This window comes from Typopeltis vanoorti, chromosome 12 (assembly GCF_054136105.1).
Source record: "Typopeltis vanoorti isolate ZY-2024b chromosome 12, IOZ_Tvanoo_1.0, whole genome shotgun sequence".
Lineage (NCBI taxonomy): Eukaryota > Metazoa > Arthropoda > Arachnida > Uropygi > Thelyphonidae > Typopeltis > Typopeltis vanoorti.
In genome coordinates this window covers 45,559,910-45,573,879 of record NC_143560.1, presented here as the reverse complement: position 1 = coordinate 45,573,879, position 13,970 = coordinate 45,559,910, and the positions used below count along the sequence as shown (strand labels likewise).

General features: G+C 37.5%; 1 long non-coding RNA gene across 2 annotated transcripts in view; it reads right to left on the bottom strand.

Annotated features, from left to right (window-relative positions):
* The window catches only part of LOC150100746 (uncharacterized), a 48,825-nt gene extending 39,128 nt beyond the window's left edge, over positions 1-9,697 (bottom strand). Inside the window, exon 1 of one of the 2 annotated variants that reach the window (XR_016549196.1) lies at positions 9,602-9,697. This is a non-coding gene — a long non-coding RNA (uncharacterized LOC150100746). The remainder of the gene's footprint in view (positions 1-9,601) is intronic. The other variant, XR_016549197.1, reaches the window with a different exon arrangement.
* Positions 9,698-13,970: the final 4,273 nt, after the last annotated feature.

Below are 13,970 nucleotides of genomic sequence, written 5' to 3'. Positions count from 1 at the left end.
AGGTTTGGAGAATTTCTTAGGGCTGAGGCTGATTCCATAAAGAGTCTTTCAAATTTGTATTTGCTATGGTGTATCACTGTAGCTTTCTTCCACCGTATTCTGTGGCGTGTATCCAGAGCATGGTCCGCAAGCCCAGAATGACTGTATTTGTGAAAACAGATGTAGTCCTTGTGTTCCGAAATTCTGATATTCGCTGTCCTGCCTGTTTGGCCAAAGTAAGACAGTTTACAACTGCAAGGGACCTGGTAAACACCAGGTAGGTCTAGGGGAAGTGGTTGGTCTTTAGTGGAGCAGATAAGGGATGCCAATTTTCTGTAAGGTTTGTAACAGGAGGTCAGGTCATGTTTTTTTAAGATTTTGGTAATCTTTTCCGAGGTGCCTCGGATGTAGGGAATGGTGATGGATTTAGAGTAATCCTTTGAGGGGATCTGTGGTTTGTAGGTTCTAATATTTTTTGGATTTGGGGGGGGGGGGGTAGCCAATGGCTACCCCCCCAAATGGTAGTGGATAAGGGCCTTGTATTCAGGGACAGATTCTGCAAGTTGTGAAATCATCACATCAGATAATAGCAATCATGCAGGGGCCCATGACATACAGAAATAAAGAGGTTATGATTCCATTGTATAAGGCCTTGATCAGGCCTCACGTCGATTATTGTGAACAGATTTGGTCATCGGTTTTTATGGTGATGAGAATATATTAGAAAAGGTCCAGAGAAGCTTCACAAGCATGGTCAGTGGAGTACGAGGACAGATTGAGAGAATGTAAACTGCAAAGCCATATGAATAGTAGGAGGAGAAGGAATATGACTGAGACATAAGTTAGGGGTTGTTATCAGGTTGTCATGGAAGATTTCATAGAATGGGATGGGGGGGGGGATAAAATAAGAAACCATCCCTGGAAACTGTATGAGGGTATGAGTAGAGTAGTGAAGAGAAGGTTCTTACATGGACTTTGGTTGGTGAGTAGAATACATTGGCTGAGTGTGTTGTGAATATAGACATGTGTGATAGTGTGTACTGTCTGACCACAGATGCGAGACCCCTCAACACTTCTGTGCATGGCAGAGGAAGGCAAATCCATTCCAATAATAGGGTAATCAATGCGTTTTGTAGGATAGGTGTTTATTATTACACGTGGGAAAATTAGCTTTCCTTTTATGAAAATTTTAATTTTTAAAGTGGTAACTATTTTGCTTATATAACAGTTAGAAAATTTTAAGTATAAGGCACATGATTTCGATTTCATGTGTTGGTGACTAATTCGTACATCACCTTATTCCTTTATTCCCTTCAACATGAATTGTCTCTTCTTGGAAATGTGCCAGCTAGGGTTCTCACAACTATGGGTAGAATATACCGCCCACGATGAGTTTCTGACTCCACAGAGGTTTCTGTTAATAATAATAATAATGGACAATAAAAAGCATCTACCACTAATAGATATTTACAAATGTCCATTCCACAATAGGATTTTAAATAACAGTTAAAGCTTGAGTGCTTAGAGTGCAGTTTGTGGGTTTTTGTACTCCAGGTATTTCAATGGTCTGCTGAGAAGCTGCTGCTCTACTAATACTATTGTTTGAGCTTAAACCAAGCATATAAATAGATGCTTGGTTTAAGCTCAAACAATAGTATTAGTAATACAGATTTCTAATCTAATAGACAAGCTTAGGTGTTGAACATTATTTATTACTTATTTTAACGGTATTAACAACACCAAATGAACCATCTTATAAAAAAGATGTTTATTAATCAGCTTTTTTGCTAATTTCAAACCAACATCTTGAGAGCACAAAGCAGCATGTTATAGTTTATAGTTGACAAAGAGTAAGTGAAACAATTCAAAATTGTAATGGACAAAAGATCTCAAGTCCTAATTTGGCACCCTCTATTGATGTAAAAAAAACTAACATAAAAAGAAAACTAGTTGATCTTAAGTATTACAGCTATGCATGAGTTGTCATTTTAAGATCAACTAGTTTTCTTTTCATTTTTCCTGATAGCAAAGCATGAGTACTGGCACATCAGCATCACTTCTAAAAACTCTTCCAACTTTACACCATCAGATAACAATGATATATCTCCTAACAACTTTCATGAACTTAATAGTAGTCTATCAAGTGCTTCTACCAAGTCCACAATATCACCATATATATGTCTTCACAATATGTATGTATGTGATGCCAAGAGTGAATGGGTTATGTTACGAAAATGTGAATGAAGAGAGAGTATTTGTAATAAATCTTTGGTGTGCCAGTGCAGAAAATGCAAGTCATATAAAAAATTGGGAAAATGAATTGACGAATGTTAACAACGTAAGGAAAAATAGAGAAAGTGATCTGGCAAATGCGGAAGTAGTGAATAATAATGCTCAGAATGGTAGCATGAAAGAAGACTGATGAAGTGACAGTAAGGAGTGAAATAGTACATTTAATCTGCATTCTTCAGATAAAATGGAAACTAGAGTGGCTGGAGAAACAATTGTCATGTGGTATAGCATTAAAGATGCAAAGAAATCATGTATTTGGTTTTTATTCTTTATCCAAGGAAGAAAAACAATGCTTTGCATATGAAATATATTTATGTCTGAGCTACTTGGATATAGAGACTGACTTCACATCACTTGCTTTAGTATGTATCCCATAATGCAAAGCGCACACACACATACCTGTTGAGACATGTAAAATGCTATGCATAATTGGAAGGACCACTGCCCAGATCGGTTTCGATCTTTATTGAGGTCTCATCGGTGGGAGCCAGACCTGGAAGAGATACCAAGTTTGAAATAATGCAGAAGTCATATATGAGTTTTACCTTTTGGCTACTTGTACATGAGATATGACTTCTGCATTACTTCCACCTTGGTATCTCTCTCTCAGGTATGGCTTCCACTGATGAGACCTCAATAGAAGTCGAAACTGGTCTGGATAGCGGCCCTTTCCATTATACATAGCATTTTACACATTCAAAAGGATGTGTGCTTTGCATTATGGGATACATACTAAGGTAAGTGATGTGAAGTCATTAGCCTCTGTATACAGTTAGCTCAGATGTGAATATATTTCATGCACAAAACATTGTTTTGCTTCTTTGGGTAAAGAATTAAAACCAAGTACATAATTTCTTGGCATCTTTAATGTATAGTAGAACCAAGGTAAAAAAACTTGCAACATGTTTCTCTCATCCAGAGATTTTTATTAATAAGGTCTAGCACTTTTTGGCTATTTTTATATGAGATATGACTTCTACATTATTTCCACCTTGATATCTCTCCTGGGTCTGGCTCTCACCGATGAGACCTCAATAAAGGTCGAAACTGGTGTGGGTGGTGGACCTTCCTATTATGCATAGCATTTTAATGTCCAAAAGGGTGTGTGTGCCTTTGCATTATGGGATACTAAAGCAAGTGATGTGAAGTCATTAGTCTCTATATACAATTAGCTCAGACTTGAATATATTTCATGTGCAAAACATTGTTTTGCTTCCTTAATCCTTGAGTAAAGGATTAGAGCCAAAAAAAAAAAAAAAAATCAATCAGCTAGTGCCTTTTATTCCCATATAAGGAATAGACAAGGCCATTTTAGCCCTATCTAACTTTTGGCTGTGAGGGCAGTTCAATCTCCATTGGTAGCCAATCAGAGATAGCTGGCCCAAGGCTATCACTAATTTAAGGAGCCTACAGTGAAGAGACATCTCAACAACTGCTGCCATCTCATGGTCCCTAACAGTATTTTTTTTTTTTTATGTCTGAAATAGTGTGGGTTCTACGGTCGATTGTTTTCACTTTACAGGATGAAAAGCCTGAGTTTCAGGGAGAAAAAAATCTGCTTGCCCATGCCAGAGATCAACAAACTGGGAAACTGATCGAAAAGAGACTTAGAAAAAGTTCCTCTAGTCAGCTACTAGACTTGAACTTAAGTCTAGTAGCTGACTAGCAGTTTAGCACTGAGGAGTGCAAATACCACTTCCATGGAGCTACACAGATCTTGGATTAAAACCAAGTATACACTTTTTTGGCATCTTTAATGCATAATTGAACCAAGGTAAAAAAAACTTTCAAAATGTGGTATAATAGGTGGGAGAATGAAAGGAAATGTGAATTCAGAAAGTATGAAAGTGCAAATAAGGATACAGTATTGTATGGAGATTTCATGCTGAGAGGTATATTTAATGAGCAAGTTTTTCCCAGGTGCAAAAATCAGGGATGCTAGTGACACTATTAGCTTCTAGAAGGGAGAAGTCAAAGGACTGTTGTGGCAAGAACAAATCATCTGAAGGGGGGGATATACGAGAGAAAATATAAAAGAGCTGTTGCAAGAAGCAAAAATGAAGAGTAAGGAAGCAATAACTGAGAGTCTGCTGCCTTGTTATGACAAGACAGAGTTGAGAAGGAGAAGATTGTAAAGGAGGAATGCTGCGCAGTTTATCGATGTTGATTTGACAGACAAAAGCGCTAAACCACCCAAAGATAGCCTTAAATTCAAGTCTAGTCACCGACTAGAGGAACTTTTTCTAAGCCTTTTTTCAACTGGACTGTATTTAAATGATTTTAGAGTTAGATGTTTGGAGAAAGTGTTATTTAATGAGAGTTTGGAAGTGAAAGACCAGGGAAACTAGAGATAGCAAGGAGGATGCAATCAAGAATATGTTTAGCCAAACGAGTATGTGTAAAAAAAAACGATTATGCAATGCTGAATATGATTTAACAGCTTTCCATATGGGTTGGTAATGACTTTACACAAGGGTAATTGTGGATATAAGATGTTGAATTGCATGTACATGAATGCAAGAAGTATTAAGAATAACGGAGAGGAGTTTTTGACATAGGTTAGCTTGACTTGGCCAAAAATTATAGGCAATCAGAGAAACATGGTTGACAGAAAATGATATAGTTACAGGGATAGAATGTAAAAGATATTGCATTTTCAGGGAGGATAGTGGGCACAGAACAGGAGGTGGGGGGGGGTATTGCTGATGTGAGCTGAAGAATTACAACAAACAAAATTAAAAGTTAAAGAGAATTTTAGGTCTCGAGGAAATGGTTCATCTGAGGCTGTCTGGACCAGGGGGTTGACAGGAGGATATAGATGACATGTATCAGCAGATTAGCACGAGTGCAGGTTGTTATCATGGCAGACTTTAACTATAGGGACATAGACTGGAGGGAGGAAAATATAGAAGTGGAATTTATACATTAGCTAAGGGATAATTACATGAAGCAACATGTTATAGAGGGGGGGAACAAGGGGTTTGGAGTGCTGGATATGATAACAGCATCAGAAGATATAGCCATAACCAAGGTATACTCTACCTCCATTTGCAGAGAGTAAACATGCAGTCCTATTCCGGAAAGTTGTCAAATGTGGAATTCTCTGCGAAAGGGTTTATGTTGAACTATAAAAATTATATTTTTGACAGACTTAGAAGTCAGCTTGGAGCAGTGCCATGGCTTGAGAAGCTACAAGATAAGAATGTGAATCAGAGACTGTTTGAAAGAAGCAGTATCAGAGTGAATACTCAAGGTCAGGAGGATAAACTAAGTAAGAATTAAGAGTTGTAAAAAACAGAAAACACTGTGGAGGGATATGAGCAGTACAAAATGCAAGCAAGAAGGGTGGCTACTTTGGTATAAAAGGACAAATCAGATTATGAGAGAAAATTAGCTAAGCAGGCCAAAGTTAACCCAAAATATTTATTTCATTATGTAGCAAGAGAGAAAACGACTATGGTAGGATGACTTTAAACATTGCTGATGGTAAGAAGTTGACAGAGGCAAAAGAAATAGTTGAGCTGCAGAGTGATTATTTTGCAAAGGTGTATCATCCAGGTGGAGAGCTTACAGTTGCTGATGTGACAGAGACACATATCAAAATTGAGGTAAATTGGAAGGGAATGTCGATTTCAGGTTGAGCCCGAGGGTAACAAATGGCAATGCTCTAGCCAATGAAGTTTTAACTGCGGCTAGGCTATTAGCCATTACCCAGCCATGACTAGAATAGGGTGAAAGTAAACCGTGATATGAGAAAGATGAACAGCCATACTTCTAGATTTTTTTTTAACGCCTCCATAGCGCAATTGGAAGAACGATGGTACATTGCGCCCTTCGATTGGAATAGGCCTAAGTTCAATTCTTATCATGACAGGAGGAATCTTTATGTGAACTTTTTCAATCGAAGGTGAGTTAGCCAATCTCATTCAGAGGTACCAGGGTTTTTTCTCCTGGAAACTCTGGTTTTCATCCCACATACAGACAAATCAACCCTTCAGAACACATGCAATTTACAGACCAAAAATACTAGTTGTGATGGGTGGTGGATGGTGTAGGTGATTGGTAGTAGAGGTACTGTGTAGTAGTGGAGACAGAGTTGTGCAGTGGGTGTCCTCCCGCGATGAGTCTTCTAACTCCCTGGGGATGTCACGAAAAATAATAATAAAGAATAGGTGTTCTGCATATTGAAAAATATGAATGTAAACATGAGTGAGACTGGACAGCATATCAGTACATGTACCATGCAAATGTGTAAGAGAATTGGCATTGCCTCTGATGAAGTTGTTCAATCTAAGTCTCAGCTCTGACAGGGTTTTGAGAGAGTGAAAAGAGGGTAAGATAGTTCCACAGCATAAAGTTGGCTCCAAGACAGAGGCAGCAAAGTACAGACCAATTAGTATATCAGGAGTGGTTGTTTAAGTATTGAAAAGTTGGTTAAAGGTAAAATCTAACATTAGGTGGATAGGGATGTGATACTATTAGGGTGATCTGAAAAGTTCTCGGCTTAACAAGGAAAAACAAATTTACAATTTCAAAATTATTTTTATTTTTCAACATAATCTCCCATACACTAATACATTTATTCCAGCGATGCTCCAGCACCATTATCCCATCCCTGTAGTGGTTCTCAGTAAGATCTGCAAAATACCCTCTCTACAGTTGCAATCACCTCTTGATTCGAAGAAAAACACTGACCAGCAAGGAAGAGTTTTAGTTTTGGGAAGAGACAGAAGTCAGAGGGAGCCAAATCTGGAGAATAGGGTGAATGACATAGTGCAGATCCCTTAATTTTCCCATTACCAAACGAATTTTTTTGTCTAGTCTGGTTAAAACATCGGAATAATATTTCCTGGTTATTGTTTTACCCTTTGCAAGATAATTAATAAACAAAATGCCTTTATCATCCCAAAACACCGATGCCATGACCTTTCCTGCTGATGGAACTGACTTTTCTTTGGCACTGAATAACCAGCTTCTGTCCACTGTTTTGACTGCCGTTTGGATTCTGGGGTGTAATGGTGAACCCAAGTTTCATCCACGGTAATAAATCAATGCACAAAATCAGTTTAATTCTTGTTAAAATGCTTCAAGCATTATTTATGCGAGTGCGTTTTTGATCTGCTGTGAGCAAGCGTGGCACCCATCTTGCGCAAAGCTTTTTCATTTGCAATTCTTCATGCAAAATATATCCTACACATTTTTTTGAAATGCCTATAGTCTCAGCAATTTCATACACTTTGACTCGCCAGTCATCCAATACCATATCGTGCACCTGATCAATGATTTCTGGTGTTACACTTTTTGGACATCCTTCACGTGGATCATCTTCAAGGCTGGTAAAGGCCATGTTTAAACTCGGCAGTCCATTTCTTAATTGTCGAAAATGAAGGAGAAGAGTGCCCATAATCTTTTATGAACTTCAAATGAATTTCTTTTGCTGTTAAACCTTCTTTTACAAAGAATTTTATAACTGCACAATACGCAATTTTATCCATTTCAAGGGATACAGACAATACTTTTGCTTCAGATAGCTGTATAAAACAAACCATTTGATAGAATAACTTGCAATTTCACATGGATGCTTATGACAGATGTATCAACTTACAAAAAAAAAAAAAAAAATCATGCCAATAGTTTGCCATCTATGGTCGAGACCAAGAACTTTTCAGCCCACCCTCGTATATAGTGAAGAACATGGCTTTGTAAAGGGTAGGTCCTGTCTTAGTAATTTATTCACATTTTATAATAAAGTGACAAGAGAATTGGATAAATGAAATGACTACACCATGATACTGCTGGACTTTGCAAAGACATTTGACAGAATATCACATGGAAAACTATTACAAAAGTTGGAGCAAAAGGAATTGATATGAAATTAGTAGCATGGATAAGGGATAGATGACAGACAGACACCAGACAGTAGTATATGGAGGAGTGGAATCTAGGAGAATGAGGACAACTAGTGGAGTACCTGAGAGTTCTGTACTAGAGCCACTACTCTATAATTTGTATATCAATAATATAAGGAAAGATTTAAGAGGGATATTCAGCTGTTTGAATATCCCTCTTAAATCTTCATCTATACCGACTGAATCTCCATTGTTCAGTCGGTATAGATGAAGCCCATTGGTCGGAAAGACCTAGGTTCGATTTCTGTGACGTGAGGTACCTTCGCCCTAGTCTCTTTCAACTAAAGGTGAATCAGCTGGTCTCATATGGAGGTAGAGGGTTTTTACACCTGAAAACTTGGGTTTTCAGGTGTAAAAACTCAAGTTGTAAAAATTCAGGCCAGTTTGCTCAGAACAAGCAAACTGGCCTGAACACACAGACTTACAGTCATGAATACTTATGACAATATGTAGAAGAGATAGGGTTCTCACTGCATGTCATTACACCCATAGTCATTCATGAATCACATCATGGCAGTCAATTCCTAGATTAAAAATGACATGTGAATGGGATTCAGCTGTTTGCTGATGATGCACAACTGGGGAGAGTAATAGTTTATAAAGGTGACAGAGATATATATCCTGCAGGTTGATTAAAATAAATCTGCATTATGGGAAAAGGATAATGATTGTCAATTTAATGTTAAAAAATGTAAACTTATGCACTTTGTGTCGAAAAGGTTGCATACGGTGTAGCATATTGATTGTACTGGATTGCAAGAAATTGATGAGGTTAAGGACTTGGGGATATTGGTGGAAAGAGAATTAAAATTCAGAGGATATATTGCAAAAGTTAGTAAAATGGATCAAAAGGATTAATTTTATGCTGAAAAACACACTAACAAGTTAGAGAAGTTATTATCCCTCTATTATCCAACCCAATATTGTGGAATCCTCAAAACACCGACTCACAGTCAGGTCTAATGACAATAAAAAATCCGTAACTTTTTTTTTTTAGCTGATAGTTACAACCTCTATAAAACAGAGAAAATACATGTCCTTCCTATCGCCATCCCCGCTCCTAAACACACAAGATCAAAATTACTTTAAAAATCATTGATTTCATGACAAAACTCGGCACACATTGACATAAAAACATCGCAGCTGAGTCATGGAAAAGTCCCCTGTAGATTTCCAATAAAATCCGCAGATTTGGAGGGAGGTGTGAAAATGTTACCATGGAGCATGATATATTTTAGTTTGCCCGGTGTAACAATGTCCTGTCCGCTTCCATGGATCGTAAAACAAATTAACAAATTACCCTAGTAAAGTGCGAATAGCACCACTGCATGGAGGCAGTCAAGAAAAGAAGAAAAAAAAGTTGAGTTTTACTGAAATTTTAGCAATCCTAAGAAAATCAAACATTAAAATAACATGCCTACCATGCATGATAATACAATAAAAATACAACTGAAATTCAAAGCCACAGTAAAAATTCTATCACACGTTCGACATCTAATTGGAGAATTGCGCCCTCTACCAGTACTCCCATACCAGTTTTCACCGTTACTAAAATCACTTTTCTCCCAACACTGATGCTTCCATATGAGTTATGCAAATATCCTTAATGTCGTATTATCATCCACATCTGTTTTAATGGATATTTATCCATCAATCTGTTTTTGCATCCTTCACGTTAAATAAGAATCATATATGTAGTTAAACAGATTCCTAATGCATTGTAGATGCTGAATCAATTTCACTGAATAGGACCTATGCAAAATTGTCATCTTGAGATAAGTGAAACAAAAGTGTGTGGATGTAAACAGAAACATTAACAGAACAAAATGCAGCATATGCAGTGAAACTATCAAACATCAGAAATAAAGCAGGGGAGAAAAATACAATTAGAATTCTGAAACAATAAGTCAAAAAAATCACATGACGCCTTTTCATCCCGTATAGGGAGTAGGCGAGGCCATTTTTTTAGCCCTATCTGACTACTGGAGACTGAGTGGGCAGTTCAATCTCCACTGGTAGACAATCAGAAATAGCTGGCCAAAGGCTATCACTAATTAATCGGTACGCAGTGAAGAAGGCGGCTAGTAAGTGCCGCCATCTGGTGGTCCCAACCCTAACACAATATTTTTAATGTCTGAAAATAGTGTGGGTTCGACGGCCGATTTTCTTGAGTTTATGGGACGAAAAACCCAAGTTTCCTGGAGGAAAAAACCCGCTAGCGCATGCCAGAGATCGACTAACTCTGGAACCGGTCGAGAAAAGGCTTAGAAAAGTTCATCTAGTCGGCGACTAGATTCGAACGCCTTTCGTCGTGCGGTCCAGAGTTGTAGAGTGCAAACGCCACTTCTACTGAGCTACACAGGCCCTCAAAAAATAATTCCCCAGAATATATTGATTTCCCAAATATATTTTCTCACAAGTATAGATAATGAGAGTTCTAGGACATTCGATCAACATCAAACTATATGGTAAGAATGACAATTCATGCAATATGATAGTTTGGCGACAACTGAACGGAAATTACTATTTCGACAGTATAAATTATATCGTTTTATACAAACAGTGACTCTTTATTCATACAATATTCTGCTATTCCTTCATACATAAAATTCACCTACACATTGTATAAATCTAGTATAAATCTAGTGTTGAACTACGTGCTTTAGCATACGCTGCAATCCGCCAAAACTTTTATAGTTTACTATATTAGGCATGAAACTCTTTGATTTCGATCTTTCAGTTTCTTATGAATCTTAGAACTGGGTTAGAAATACAAAATTCAGTCAAAGAATGGAGACCACAGATATGAGAGTTTGGATGAAAATTAATAGGAATGAACAAATGGTGCAATGACAAAACCATATTTAAAACGACGATATTAGGTAATAAGTTACGTATAGTCTCTGGGGAAAATTCCCATGTTACTCCTCTTAAACACTATTATTATAATTACAGCTATTATAGCCTGATTTTGTTTGGGAGTGACCCTTATTTAAATACATTAGCTATCAATACTCAAGAGGGGTGTATATATATATATATATTTTTTTTTTTTAGGGCATTATTGGTGAGTATGGAAGACAATTAAGGTAGTATAATAAATTTAGTTTAATCCTTTATCCAAGTGTGTGCAAACAAAGTTTGCATCTGAAAGTATCTTCAGGACTGGAGTAAAGTGGTACAACACCAGGCAACTCCTTGCAAAGGTGGAGAAAGCTACCGACACTCCTATCTCAGCATCTCCCATAATGCAAAACACATCTCCTTGCGGATATGTATAATGTTATGCATTAAGGGAAGGGCCACTACCCAGACTAGTTTCGACCTTTATTGAGGTGTCTTCAGTGGGAGCCAGGCCCAAGTGGAGATACCAGGCAGAGGCATTAGCAAGGTCATCTCCTCCTATAGGAGCTGCCAAACGGTGTGCCATCTTTTTATTAAATTACTCTGGATTTAAAGAAAGATGTTGAAAGTTTATTTTTCACTTGGTCAGACTATACTAAATTTATTATAGTCTGACCAAGTGAAAAATAAACTTGCAGCAATTAAGGTAGAATAAAAGAGGTGGAAAAATTTGGTACATACCTTTTTTGATTCTACGATGTCTTCCACTTCCATGATCTCGCTGAAGGTTGTTTACAAACGGGGGGGGAGAAGAGGGAGGGAGCGTGGGGGTGCGTTTAGAGGCGGTAAAATAATTTTAGATAACCTGGGTTAATACTAATAATATATATATATATATATATATATATATATATATATATATATATATATATATACAGGGTGTTCGGGATAAATTTGACATATTTATAATTAATTATATTTTTCCGTAAGTTACATGTATTAACACACACTTCTCTTAATTTAAAAGTTTGGACTCTTCTTCATTCATATACAAGATGTCAGAAAGGATGGATAGCTGGAACCCACCTGAATCATGGAAGAGAATAACTTGTATCATGATGATTCGTGCCCGCCATCAAAATAAGGATATTACGACTGCTGCCCAATGCTCCCTGAATACAGTAAAAACAATCAGGCATGAACTAGAGACTTGCAATGGTGACTACGAGGATGTAGCAAGAAGAAAGATCCCTAGCAGACGATCTGATTGCGTTCGTACAGCAGAATTCCTCGCAAATCTGCAGGAACAGGTGTTGAAGAACCCTGGCATTGGAATTCGGGCTTTGTTCGTGGAGTTGCTAACTGTAGTCAAGCCCTGGATAACAAGGGTAGCCAATGGTAGGCCGTATGTATGGCAGCAGGATTCGGCCCCTTGCCACACCTCTGGGAAAAGTCAAAAATGGTTGTCTGAAAATTTCTACGACTTCACCAGTCCAAATGTTTGGCCTCCAAACTCCCCAGACCTTAACCCCATGGATTATTTTGTATGGGGCGCAGTTGAAAAAGACACCAATCGCACTTCCAGTAATACAAAAGCCCAGTTAATGGATAAAATTAAAACAGTTTTTGCGGCCCTTCCCAGGGAGACTGTAGCATCAGCTTGTTCGAGGTTCCGAAGCAGAATTGAAGCTGTGATCGATGCTAATGGTGGTTATTTTGAGTAAATCTTGTTGATAGTATTGTAATTAACTCTGCCTGTAATGTTTTTTTGTCAATTCATTAAATTTAATAGATACAAAGAAGATTTTCTTTTTCCTTACGAAACTGTCAAATTTATCCCGAACACCCTGTATATATATATATATATATATATATATATATATATATATATATATATATATATATATATAAATGTATACATATATTAAGGGGATAAAAATAGCTGTTTGGCTTTTCATCTTAGTATACATATATTATTTTGAATTAGGGCGCATTTTTGTGGGGGGGGAAGGGGAGAAAGGGTATACTTATGTGGCAACTGAGGCAGGGTTAACGGGGTGTGGAACCGTTTCGGTCGTGTGACCGTCCTCGGAACTTTGTCGGAAATGAGTGTAAGGCAAAGTTGCAACTGCCCAAATAAGGGCATTGTTGTCGCTACATGGCCGGAGGTGTGGCTTAATTTGTAAGTTCTGGATCGTCCAACATTCGGAAATTAGGTAGGGGTGGTGGACGTTGATAGAATTTTAATCGCATTTTATGGCAATAGTTTTGGATATTCTTAGCATTGTTTCGTTGTCTTGTTTGTCTATGATTATGGCCTTGTCGATTTTGGGGTATGTTTCAGCTCAAGGGCGTGAGCTGCAATTTCTGTCTTCCCTGTACTCTGTGTTTCATTTTTCTTTTGAAGTTGCGATGTTTTTTTGTGTTCAGATATTCCGGAATGGGAATATCGCAATCCCTGAAGTGCTCTTGTAGTCAAGTCCATAAGGACCTAATTGTGGAGCCGGTGTAGGTGAGGTCACAGTCTACTTGACAAGGAAATTTGTAGACAACGTTGTGGAGGTCGAATATTTCTTTGTGTGTGAGAGATTTTTTAGGTTTTAGGAGAGTTGCTAATTTTTGGTTCGTGGTGAATACTAGCTTATAGTCCGTGTTTTTCAAAATGTATTTGTAGGCTTTGTATGTGTTTTGGATGTATGGTAATTTGATGACCATGCGTGTAGGGAAGTCCATTTTGGTTGTATTATCGTTATGACGGGATTTTGCCATATTGTTCGCGAAATTTTTAGATGTGTAGGATAGTTGCGATATTTGAAAACCTGAGTTAAATACTTTAATTCTATGTTAAGATAATTGCTGTTGGTTGAGAATTTGTAAGCATTGATAAATTATGATAGGATGACTGATTTTTTTAACAGAATATGGGTGGTATGAATTGAAATGGAG